The 13,215-nt window shown below is 54.8% G+C and overlaps 1 protein-coding gene across 1 annotated transcript in view; it reads left to right on the top strand.

The window, feature by feature from the left end:
* CCDC92 (coiled-coil domain containing 92) overlaps positions 1–13,215 on the top strand; it is a 22,019-nt gene that overhangs the window by 5,265 nt on the left and 3,539 nt on the right. The window lies entirely within an intron of this gene.

The following is a 13,215-nucleotide window of genomic DNA, read 5'->3' as shown; positions in this document are numbered from 1 at the left end:
TTCAGATGGGCAAAGACTTCTAATGAGGAGTTGTTCCTTGCTGACATTCTCTATGGTCCCAGGACCCCCTCTTCCAGCCAACCAGCTTTAAAAAGGAGATAGTAAGACTTGTCAGGGCAACAGATGGGTAAATAAGACAACCCATTAGAAAAGTAAACTTTCACAAGCTAAAGTTTACATTTAAAGGGTTCAGCGGCTATCTTTAATGTCCAGGTGCCTTAAAATAATTGGTTAAGAAAGGAGATTAGCACTATGCATCTTCACGGCTTCCCACACTGGGGAAAAGAATAAGCCTGGTCATGTGTGACTCCCTTCAGTTTTCCACTCAACAGAGCGCGCTTTTTAACCCAGAATTGTGTTTGCTTTTCTGCCCCCCTGCCCACGCCCCCCAAACAGTTGTCTTACAGGTCATCCCTAGACTTCTCTGCACTGAGTCAAAAAGGAGCCCTGAGCTACTTAAACTGGGGGGGCGGAGAGAGCTCTGTCTGAGGGGTGCACTTGGGAGCGGCCCTGCTCTCAGAAGAGCTCTCCCAGGTCCTCCATTTTCAGGCCTGACCTTCAGCAAGCTAGTCCGCCTCTCAGTGGGATCACTGGGGTGGGAGTGCGGCCAGGCCATCTGCATTTCTGAGCGTGGGTAGAGTGCACAGCTGGGGACCTGGCTGTGCTCACTCAAGAACAGGTCAGTCTCTGTTCGCCCTCTATCCTGAGCTGCCCTGCAGCCCCTCCTCTGCCATCACCACTGCCCGACTCAACTCCAAGGGTCAGTTCTGCCTTCCCCTCTGGCTCGCACCCTCCCCATCGCTCCCTCTCCCACCTCAACTTGGCTGAGGGGCTTTGAGATGCAGTGTACATCTGACACTCCATTTTCCACCACAGTCTGCCCAACCTCATTTTCCACACTCCCCGGAACGTTGTCGGATAGCTTGGCGATCTCTCCTTTACTTCTAAAGTTTCATTCATACCTCCTTCTCAGAAGTGCTTCCTGCTGCCCCAGCCCTCCTCCTCCTCAAGGGTTCAGCTCCATTTCTAGTCTCTTCAAAGCAAGCCTTGGCCACACCAGACCTTATTCAGCCGGTTCCCACTGTCCACTTCCTTATGCTGATGGATGCCAAGAAAACCCCGTCGTCATCAAGCCCAGCTCCTCCCAAGGACCCTGTCTGTGGGCACTGCTGTTGCTGCTGCTGGGTGCTATGGAGTCCGTTGTGATTGACAGCAGCACCTAGGCTTGTACCCCCCGGACACCCCTGTGTGGGTTGGAGCCCATTGCTGCAGCCATCCTCTTTGCCACAGACCCTCACTTGACCAAGCATGGTGTCCCGCTCTAGGAGCTAGTTGCTCCTGATGACAAGTCTCGCCACCCCCACTTCAAAGGAGCCTCCTGCTGTCCTTTTCCCAAGTCAGATTTGTTCATTCCTCTGGCGTCCGGGGCCTAGTCCGTTGTCATCTGCTGTCTTCACTGGCACTGTGATAGAAAAGCCTCAGCTCTCTGGCCTTCAGGATGCCAAATCACTGCCCACAGGGACCTGGCAGTCTGCTGTGATAGCTCCAGGCAGTGGGGGTGGCCTTTACCAATTCCATCCCCACCCCACCCCACCCCCCGCCCCCTGGGGCCAAGTCTTACAGCCCCAAATGCTTTGTTACAAGACTGAGTGCCCCACCAGCACTTTGGATGGATCTGCTGGCTCTGTGTCACCTCTAGGTGCAGATTGACAAGGCAAGAGGTGGGCCGGCCCATTCTAGTCGCATGTCCAGAGGGACATGAGCATTTGGTGGGATCGCAGGGCCGCTGGCTCCCAGGCTTCTGGAATCCACAAACCGGCTTTTGTTTGGGAATTGGAAAATAAAGGCCTGTCACTGGGACTGAATAAAGAACTTTGTGACAAACTATTGTTCTTGTTTTTGTCATTTCTTCTCGGAACTGTTGTACCCCGTCCTTCCACCCCACTCCCCTGCCAAAGCCCGGCACCAGCATTTCTGCAATTTCCAATCTCAGCGGGGCCAAGCGAGGTGGACTGCTGGGTGCCCTTGGCAGGGCCACACCTGGAATCTGAGGCTGCTGCCACCTGGTTGGCTCCCAGCAGGTGGGAGGGCAAAGCACACCATGTGATGGCCAGTGGCTGAGACCCCACAGGAGGCCGTCACGCTCCCCCCCCTCCCCCCCGAACTTTCCTGAGGCCAGTCAGCTGGGAGTGGGACACTCGCTCTGCTATCCAAGTGTTCACTGGGCAGCACCTTCCCATTGGCCCTGACAGCATGCCAGAGCTAGCAGTCCTCCCCTCCACCTTAGTCGCAGGCCAGTCAGGGCAGTCTCTCTGGGCCATCCTACTCACGGCCACACAAAGGAGATGACCAAATTGGGGGTGGGAGGCAAACCAAATATTGAATGAGCCCCCCTTCTCATCCCAGTTGCAGGGCAGCCCCTCTTGATGGGCCAACTCAGGCTCCTCCCCACTGCCGTCAAGTCAGCCGACTCATAGGGACACTGCAGGATGGTGTAGGACCTGCCCCACGGTTGGTTTCCGAGGCCACGAATCTTTACGGAAGAAGACCTGTCTCACTCACCGTTCTCTACAGAGCAGCTTGATGGGGTTCCAACCACAGACCTCTTGGTTAGCGACCAGGTGCTTGAAGGACCTTGCAGGCGTTCGTTTTTCTAGTGCTGGAGAATGTAGCACAGAGCAGGCAGAGCAGGCCCCGTCTTGTGGCATTTACTTTGTTGATGATCATTTCAGGTAGCGGCCCTTGCTGGGAAGAGGTGACAGGGCTGGCTGACTGGCAGCTAGAGCACAAGCTCCTGGGGGCCTCACGGTGCAGACGAAGCACAGGCCACCCACACTCGGGGGTGGGGAGGGGCCTTCGAATCAGTCGGTTTCCTTACCACAGGGGACTGCCAGCCCGGGTCTCCTGTGGAGCTACTCGGTGGGTTCGAACCGCCCATCTTTCCGTTCCTGGCTGAGGCTGGACCACCGCGCCACCGGTGCTCCTCCATAAACAGGGCCTCCGGGACCAAATGAAGCCCACCTGGGTGACCCTCCATCCTGCAGCAACCGTAGCACCAGACTCGGCACAGTTCAAAGCCATCAGGCCTGCGCTGCCCAGTGTGGTTGCCACACGTGGCCACTTAAATCATAACTCATAGCGAATTAGAAAGGCCTGCGAAGCCCCGTTTCTCAGTGCCCACCTTGCCGGCGTCCCAGAGCAGCTCCACAAGTGCCACAGTTATGTTGGCAGCGCTGCTTCAACCACCCCCGCCCCCTCGGCAGCGGGGACAGCAAGGAGTGTGCCCTTTTTGCCCAAGGACTTGCTGTGCAGGCTGGCTGAGCTGGGCCTTGGTGCTGAGCCTGTACTGTCACTGCTGCTCAGTGACCATGCCTAGGCCAGCCAAGTCCCCTCTTAGCTGGACCACAGCTGATGGGAGAGGCCCCCAGGATGAAATCCTGACTCTGGGCTCGCTCCAACCCAGAGGCCCAGTCCCCAGTCATGCTCACGCCAGCCTACAGGACTGAGTTGAGCTGCCCCTGTGGGCTTCCATGGCTGCACGTCTCTACTGAGGCCAAGTCTCCTCTCTCTCCTGCAGAGCAGGGGCACCTCCCCCCCAACACACACACACCATCGCTGATCCCACACCACCACCAGGGGGAGGCAAAGCTCCGGGGAAATCCAAGGTCTATACCGCCCGAAAGAGTGAGTTGTTAGAGACCACTACAATCCAGTATCTCCATCAAGCAAGCCCCACAGGTTTGGTTTCCTGGGGGCTAGAAAAACGATGCTCAACTCTAGTCTAAGACGTGTCCAGTAATAAGGTGACAAAAAAAGGTAAAATGTCATGAGCAGGAGCACACGCTGTTGGGGAAAAAGGCGCCAATGGACTTGGTCAACTGAGTGCTGCCATGAACACAGTTACCTGTGTTCTAATAGACGGAGGTGCACCTGTATGAGACCTCTGTGAAGCAAGCTGCTTCACCTCCAGACCGCGGCTTCTCCATGCTTATGCCCGGGGTCCCATCAGTGCCGCTCGAACAGCATCATCCCGAAGGCAGACGAGAGAGACGGGAGAGCACTGAGCACAGCACCCAGTAGTCAACGCCAGCTACGGGGCAGCTACTGTAGCTGTCAGCACCATCCTATGACCACCCCACGCCGCAATGCCCGTACCTGGAGGAATGTTCCAGCAGGCACAGGAACCACTGAGAACTGGCCGTGGCCCCGTGTGGCGAGGTGGCTGGGCCCCCACACCACAGGCTGGGGCTGGAGGAGGGCACTTTCCAAAGGCACCAGGCAGAAATGGCTCCGGGTGAGCCGAGGCTGGGGGCGTTTCAGGCCGTGGTGATCATCACAGACACAGGCACAGAGCAGCCCTCCTGTCTCTACTGACGGTTTTCACAACTGAGTAGAAGGACCGAGCTTCATCTGACGAGGCCGCTGCCAGCTCTTGCCGGAGGTAGCGATCACACCCCTGAAGCACCGTGAGGCTTGCGCCTGGGTCTCCTTCTGATGTGGGGACTGTTCACACTCCCACAAACAGAAAGGACGGTGGCTTCCCTGTGTGAGCAGAGGTTGCCAGCCCGCACCTCGGATCAGACAGGAACAGCTGAAACACCCAGCTTTGGGGGCTGGCCTTGAGACCCCGGGGGCTCTGGGCATGCCACACCAAAATGGCTGTGTCGCGGCAATGTGGGTCTAGCAGAGCCTCATTAGGACACACAACTAAGTAAAATCCACTGTTCCGACCCACAGTGGCCCCGTACACACAAGAATTTCGAAGCTGTGAATCTTTCCAGGAGCGGGCTTTCTCCTTGGGTGCACCTGTGGGTTTGAACCGCCGGGCTTGCAGTTAGCAGCCCAGTGCCTAACCCAGAATGCCACCAGGGCTCCTTCAGCTACCTGCAGTGGGCTCTGATCCCGGGTCTAGTCAAACCTTGCTGAAATGCTTTGCAAGGGGCCACACAAGTGGGAAAAGTCGCCGGAACACGGATGGACAGTGGCCTTCATGACGCCCTGGGCAGCTAAAAGCTAGCATTCCCACCCGAGCAGCACGTGGTCCACTCTCCCTATTCTCCGCTGCCCTCCTCCCATATCCGAGAACCCAGGAGATACGGGCACCTTGCTTCTGAATTTATTTTGTCACCAATGGTTTCTACTGGTAGGTTCCAGAACCAACCAGGTGGCATAGTGGTTAAGCCCTTGGCTATGAACAAAAGGTTGGCGTTTCAAGCCTACCCGCTGCCCCTTGGGGGAGGGAGCATGGCCTGGGGAACCTTAGGGGGTAGGCAGCTGTGCGTCCACAACAGTAACCACAGTGTGCAAACGCTCCCTGTCTCAGACAACCCAAAGGCTGTCGCAACAAGCATGGTGCCCACTCCACCTGGCAGAGGCCCTCAGAGGCAAGTGAGCTGGCCCACAGGGTGTCTACAGCCGTGAATCCTTGTGGAAGCAGATGGCCACATCTGCTTCCCTCAGGGCAGCTGGTGAGTTTGAACCACCGACCTCTTGTTTAGCAGCCAAGCTCCTAACCACAGTGCTTACCAAACCAACTGCCATCAAGAAGATTCCAACTCAGTGATTCCGTGGGCCAGGGTAGACCTGCCCATGACTGTCACAGTGACAGAAGCAGCGCACCAGGCTTTCCTACCACAGTTCAAGCTGGTGACTTGAACTGCCAATCTTTCAGTTAGCCAGGCACCTCAACTACTGCACCACCAGGGCCCTGCAGCTGCAAAGACAAGCCCTACAGTAGCGGGGAGACCACACCTGCTTTATTCTCATCCTTCCATCTACCTCTGCACCTCAGCTTTTCAACGACAGCCTCATTCCAGGAGCAGATGTTTTGTGGGGTTTTTCCATCCTACTTTCCTGGAATTTAACTCAGAAGGTACTAGAAGGTGTGGTTCTGGGCATTCTCTTGCCCCTGACATAATAAAAGAACTATTGTGAGGAGGAGAGGCCTGCAGGGAGCCCACCAGCCCAAGCCGCCATCAGCAATGTGCCTCCCTCTCCTGACACAGCCCGGGAAGCAAGCAGAAAGGAAGCTTCCAGAGAACTGGTCGGTCCATGTTGGGCCTGTTGAACCAGAACCAAGTGCATCTTGGTTTAAAGATACTGGTCTGCCAACTCAGTTTCTCCACAGAAACAAATGTCCAATCGAGGCCAGCCACCGAGGTCACCAGGAGGTAAGCAGTGACTGAAGGGAAGTGAAACACCTGGCCATGGTGAACGCAGTCACCGAACTCATTATCATTGGACTAGTTTGACCATTTCAACTCTTAGGAAGGCGTCAACATGGGCCTGTTCTGCAGGGGACACATCAGAGGCATCAGGGATGCTTTGGCGTGAGTGCGCGAGTGATCAAACTGTCTCTACCCACAAGCAATGGTTAGCTAAATAGGCTCTATCAGAGCCAACGAAACAGGTGACTATCCCACTGCAGCATGGCACAGTGAAAGCGTGCAGCGCCTCAGTTAATGGATACCTTTCTGTCCCTACAACCTGGGCCAGTGTTTCTCAAAGTGGGCAGTTGCTGGCAAGGTCTAAGGGAGCTGCAAAAGCAGACCAGACAAGGCCGAATTCTCTGCCATCGCCATGTCCATTCCATCTCTTGGTCACTCTACAGGGCCGGGAACTGCCCCTCTAGGTTCCCAAGGCTACATGTTTACAGGAGCACACAGCCTCCTCTCTCGCCCACAGAAGAGCTGATGGGCTCAAACTGCAGACCTTGTGCTTCACAGCTGTACCCACTACCCACAACTAAAACGCCCTACCAAAAGCAGATACCTACACTTTATCCCACAGTACAGGCTATAGTACAAAAGTGTGTCATTGCTGTCAGTGAGGTGTGTGTAGGGTGGTGGTGTGGTGTGGTGTGTGTGTTTGTGTGTGTATGTTCTGGTTTTTGTGTTTGTTTTCTGAAAAGAGTGGTAGGCCAAAAAGTTTGGGGACCTATGACCACCCTAATGGTTCATCTGGCAAACCATAAAGGCTTTTAAAAGCAAGTGAGCACATGACCCAGGCCTAGCAAAAACAATTTAGATGGTGGCCACCATGTACTAAGGTCTAAGAAATGCTCCCTCTCTCGTACGTGTGAAAGAAGACAGTTTGGCATTTGAGTCATGGTATCTTTTAGTTGTCAGCTGGTAAGACAGCTAAAATCTGTTCTTATCCGCGTCTCACAGGCAGATGGGGATGCTGGTGAGATACCAACTGCTTGTACTCCTTCATGCTGAAGGAGTGGGCCATCTGCACGGGGAATGTGAAGGTGTATACATCCGTACATTCGGGGCTCAGGGCCATCCCAAGAAACGACAAGCTGGTTGTTGTTAGACACCATCAAATTGTTTTCAACCCATAGCAACTACATGCACAGCAGCACAAACCTGCCCAGTTGCTGTGTTTGCGCTCACGTTGCAGCCCGGGGTCAGGCCACCTTGTTGAGGACTTCTCTTTTTCACGGCCCGTACCAAGCAGGGTGCCCTTTTCCAGACACCGGCCCTTCCCGATGACATGCCCAGAGTACATGAGGCCACGTCTCGCCATCCTTGCTTCTAGGGAGCACTCTGGCTGCACTTCCTCCAAGAACGATTGGTTTCTGGCAGTCCATGGTCTAGTCCCGGCGTCCTCAAACTACGGCCTGCGGGCTACATGCGGCCCGCCAAGGACATTTATCCTGCCTGCCAAGTGTTTTTGCCCCATTTGTTTTTTACTTCAAAATAAGATATGTGCAGTGTGACTAGGACTTTGTTCATAGTTTTTTTTTTAAACTATAGTCCGGCCCTCCAACAGGTCTGAGGGACCGTGAACTTGCCCGCTCTTGAGAAAGTTTGAGGCTCCCAGGTCTGGTCAGTATTCTTTGCTAGCCTTCTAACTCAACAGCCCCAATTCTTCAGTCTCCTTCCAAAAACCACTCGCTGCCATCGAGTCAGTGCCCACACAGCAACTCCACAGGCCAGGGTAGAACTGCCTCTGTGGGTTTCCAAGCCTGTAGCTATTTATGGGGATAGAAAGCCTCATCTTGCTCCCAAGGAGCGACTGGTGGGTTTGAACCACTCACCTTGTGGACTGCAGCCCAACATGTGACCACCGTGCCACCAGGACTTCCTAGACATTCTCAACTAGCATGTCCAGTGAGTCGCCAGTGTTTTCTTCTCAAGGTTATAAGAACCAGGCTGTTTCATAAATGACGAAATGCTCCCCCCACAGTGGTCCTCCTGGAGACTGCTAGGGAGAGCGCAGACCAGACCAGCCCTACCCATCCACCCAGCAACCCCTACCATATAGCCACCTCCTCCTAGGCGCTGGGTCAAGACTGCACAGGCATTCGGCCCTCACCCACTGGGGCAACCCATTCCTAGTTCCTAGGGAGGGGAGTGAGGGATGTGGGTGTAGGTACACCTGCTTTTCATCCCCACCCCCACACCGTGGGGCTTGCCAGTTTGCCTGAGGCCCAGGGTCCTCCCAGGAGGTCCTAAGACAAGAGCTTAGGTGCTTGGCCGGAGACCACTTGAAATACAGGCAGCATCCACACCGAGCTGCCCCAGACTTGTGACCTGGTCCTGAGAGCAACCAAGCAGGGCCTCCTAGAGGATGAGCTCATCAGACTGCAGCGAGCATGGTCGTGGCTCCAGCTTCCAGCTCAGACGGCCGAGCATCATGTTTCCACGTCTAATTGCTTCGCTCGAATCTGATCCATGACAAGCAGCATTGCACTGCACACTGTTCCAGAAGGAAGTGGCCTGCAGCGTTGGCAGGACTCAGGGTGGGGGCAGTCTCTAGGACTTATGATGTCAGCGGGTTCCAGGAAGGCAGTGGGGGAGGAAGTGGCTGTCTGTCCCTTCTTCATAGTCATCCTCTGCACATCTTGGGGCGCTGAAGGGTATAATACCGTCTTCCCGTGGCTGTTGCTCGGGGATGGGGACCAGCCTGACTAAAGCATGACACCACCATCCCCTAGCACAGTGGTTCTCAACCTTCCTAACACCTTAACCCTTTCACACAGCTCCTCATGTGGTGGTGACTGCCCAGCCATAACGTTATTTCTGTTGCTACTTCATCACTGTCATTTTGCTACTGTGATGAATCGGGCAACCCCTGTGAAAGGGTCTTTTGACCCCCAAAGGGGTCGTGACCCACAGTTTGAGAACCGCTGCCCTGGTGCATCTGTAGTGACTGTCTTTCTGAAGGAAAATCATTGTATACTTCTGACTATAAAGTAATATACGCTGATTAATCTTTCCATGACCCATGGGGCGTGCCTTTTCCACCCGCATTTTCAGCTGCTTGGATTTCTTTGGAAGCTGTTGTCCCAGTTGAAGCAGGCTTTGCCCCCTGATGGGGCCTGTGTAACTGCACTTATCCGGGGAGGGGGGTAAAAAACAGGCCCCCCCCCAACTCTACCTAGAGAGTCCACATGGGATATGTGTGTCCTACACTGTTGTATCAAACGAACTCCATTACCTAAAACACTTTTTGTCTTGGTTTCAGCGTGCCTTCCATTAGGGAAAGGCAGGCTCTGGGGCACCATGGGTTAGGCATTGGACTGCTCACTGCAAGGTTGGCAGTTCATACCCACCAGCCACTCCTGGGGAGAAAGATGAGACTGACTGCGCCTAAAATGGTTTACGGCCTCGAATCCCGATACAAGGTCGCTTTTAAGTTACAGACACAAGGGCTTTGAGAACACAGTGGACACAGAACACAAAACGGTCAGAGCAGAAAATCCTCTGATGATGGAAGGGGATTAAAGAAGTTTTACATTGAACCAAAATAGAATAAAAGAATCTCCCACACTCCACCGTCATGCTTTTAACATTTGGTGTGTCCTCCTAGCTTTCCTCTGGCCTTGCGTGTACAGAAACGTGGTCATCTCTGTACAGCTTGTAGCCTGCTTTTAAAACTGAACGTAGATCTGCACCGCCGTTTTCTCAGGACCGTCTAATTGAGAGGGGCCTCGCCGACCCCCTTACAACAGACATGCACATTGGTTTGTGTGGCAGCCTCCTTGCAAGCAAGGAGAGGTTTGCTAGTTTCCACGGGGGCTCCTGCTTTTGGCTTCTGGAGACATACCTGTAACAGGAGATGCCGCTGCCGAGCCAGAGAACCCAACCATGTCAAACCCAGACTCCACCTCACAACAACGGTGTAGGACGCAGTGGAGCCACCCCTAGGGTTCCCCAGGGCTGTCATCTTGATGGATGGGTACACCTGCCTCCTCGGAAGTGGCTCCACATCAGACCAAACTCCCTGCCAAGGAGTCAGTGCTGACTCGTAGCGACCCTGCAGGACAGGGTAAGACTGCCCCGTGAGGTTCATTATTGATCAATATTGATCATTATTGATGGGAATAGAAAGCCCCGTCCTCTTTCTCCCACGGAGCAGCTGGCAGTTTCAAACTGCTGACTTTGGGTCATTGGCAGCCCAGCCTGTGGCCACTGTGACACCAGGCTCAGCAGAGGTGGCTGGCTGGGTTCAGGCCACCGTCCTCCCGGTTGCTTCTAAGCACAGTAACCACTGTGCCACCAGGGAGGGCTCCCAGCAGAGGACAGGGCCCCCGGGAACTCCACCCGGTGTTTCCACATTTGAATGAGTGTGAATTGGGTTCTTTTACTTCTGACCACTGTATACCAGAGAAGCCACCAGCTGCGCCTCCCAGCATTGCCGCCAAGGGCAGGGCTTAGAGAGGCGGTCAGAGCCTACCAGTCCCACTCCCTTCCTCACCTCTTAGCTTTAGCTGCTATTTTTATTAAAACACTTCATGACAAACAAAGCTTCTTTTAGCCATAAAATCAGATTGCACCCACTTTTTCACCCCTTTGGCTTCCACTGTCATGCCATTTATTTTTACCAGAAAAACTCCTGACACAACTGCTTACCCGCTTCACGCGTGTGCCCTAACTCTTGAGGCTGTCCAAATGCCTCAGGAGTCGGCTAGCTGAGATACGTGTTCGGATGGAAGCAGCGGGCTGCACGGGAAGCAGAGTACTCACACAGCATGCCTTTAGGGCGACTCCGAGTCACAGCGTGCTCGCCTGTGGCCCTGGGGGTGTTTGGGGTTGAGAGCTGGTGGCCTCATTAGCTGGGACCCTTTCCTCCCCTCCTGCAGAGCACTGTGGGCTGTCCCCAAAGAAGCCGCCACGTTCCTGGTTGTTGGGGTGCTACCCTGGCTCTTCCTGGCTTCCTGTATTGTAGCTGTTCTCAACCTTTGGGTCATGACCCTTTCACAGGGGCTTCCCAATTCATAACAATAGCAAAATGACAGTGATAACCTAGCAATGAAAATGATTTTATGGGTGTGGGGGGTCACCAGCACATGAGGAATGGTATGAAAGGGTTGCAGCATTAGGAAGGTTGAGAACCACTGTTTTATTGGCTCCCAAGATGGTGGCAGGAGTTGGTGGCGCAGTTGTTATGTGTTGGGCTGCGATCCACGGGTCAGCAGTTCGAAGCCCCAGCTGCTCCTCAGGAGAAAGATGGGGCTTTCTACTCCATAAAGAATTAGTCTTGGAAACTCACAGGGGCAGTTCTATAGGGTCTCGGTGAGTTGGGTTGGTTGGGAGGGGGGCACGTCCCCCCAAGAAAGCAGAGGCTTCCAGAGAAATGCTTCCCTGTGCTCTTAAGACTGCCTGATCTGCTGGCAACCGGGTTTTGAGCTAGCTCTTGGTCCTGCCGTTCAGAAGTCTCCCCGTGTGTGTTTATGTAACTCCTGACTGATACTTACTTAAAGTAATATCAACCAACCCACAGTCTGTCTGATCGTAACCCTCCATAGGGCTCCTGAGACTGAATCTTTCCGGGACCCTCCTCTCCCTCCCTCCCTCCGCATGGCTAACAGGTGATAAACCTCAGATCTTGTGGTTAGCAGCCTCTGTGCTTAACCCACTGTGCCACCAGGTGTCTGCACATACACCCCAAATAAAACAAAAACAAACTCTGTCATGGAGCCCATTCCAGCTCACAGCGACCCCACAGGACAGGGCAAGACTGTCCCTGTGAGTTTCCACTTTCTATGGGAGCAGAAAGCTCCGTCCTTCTCCTGAGGAGTGACTGGTGGTCTCAAACTGCTGACCTTGCAGTTCACAGCCCAGTGCACAACCCACTGCACCACCAGGGCTCCTCCCTGCCATTGCTGGGCCCTGCTACCTAACTCATGACACTTAAAGTACACCCGACTCACCGAGCGAATGCCGACTCACAGCAAGCCTATAGGACAGGGGCGACTGCCCCTGAGCCCAACTCTTTATGAAGTACCAAGCCCTCATTACTGTTTATCGAGCCCCTACTACGTGTCAGACCCCGGATGTGTTCAGCCCTGTGAGTGAGCTAGGTCGACGATGAATTTAGTGACCTGGCAGGGCTCCTGTTTAACCTGAGACCTCCAGAGTGTGTCTCCCATCCACACGTTGTGTGAGGTCAGGCAAGCCTTGGGCCTCTGCTTCTTCACCCAGAAGCCAAGTTGTTACTGGACTAGCTGGCTTCCCAGCCGTCCTTCACCTTCAGCATTTCTGGAGGTGCTGCCCCTCCCCCCAGGCACATAGCCACCGCCCCTGTGCCTGGGCCAGCACAGCAGCAATTAGGCCACAGGAGCCCAGAGCCCGCAGAGAGGGCCACTGGGGAGCAGGCCTTCCAGAAAGGCAAGGCTTCGGCCTCCAGGTGAAGGGGCTCATCACTTATTCACGATGCGCATCATAACTAATTCATAGTTGCCACATGAGCACCGGGGCCTTGGCCTTGCGCCCGGTACTAAAATTAGCCCCATGTCTCTGCGGGCTCTGAGGCCCGCTCTCCCTGGCTGAGACCCATGCTACCAGAGACCCTCTCTCCAGCTCAGGGGATGAGGCAGAGGGCTGCTGTCAGATGCAAGCAGTGCCTTGGTGGAGGGGTTGGGGTAGGAGGGGGCCGTGCTCTAGTCCCTGCGGCCACAACAAGCCATCTGGTGCCACTCGCCAGCAGAGGCCAGAGGGGCCCAGGGGTGGGGCAGGAGCAGGAAACCACCTCCCAGGAGCACTGGGACTTCCAGGAGCTTCTGGAAAGGCCTAGTGGGCCTGGCTCTGCTTCCTCCCCTTGAACTTCAAGCTGGTGGCTGCGCCTCCTAGGGACGACTTTGTGCCAGGTCAGGCAGCATGCCCCTCTGCTTGGGCCTGGGGATGAGGGGACAATGCTGGCTGCCCCAGGGAGCTGAGCACCTGCAGGGGCCCAGGGGGACCTTGAAGGCGTAGGCTAAGCCCC

Source organism: Echinops telfairi, unplaced genomic scaffold, assembly GCF_000313985.2.
Source record: "Echinops telfairi isolate 266 unplaced genomic scaffold, ASM31398v2 ScPeMD7_7412;HRSCAF=8450, whole genome shotgun sequence".
Classification (NCBI taxonomy): Eukaryota; Metazoa; Chordata; class Mammalia; order Afrosoricida; family Tenrecidae; genus Echinops; species Echinops telfairi.
The sequence above is the reverse complement of the archived record's forward strand: the minus strand, read 5'-3'. Positions and strand labels throughout refer to the sequence as shown.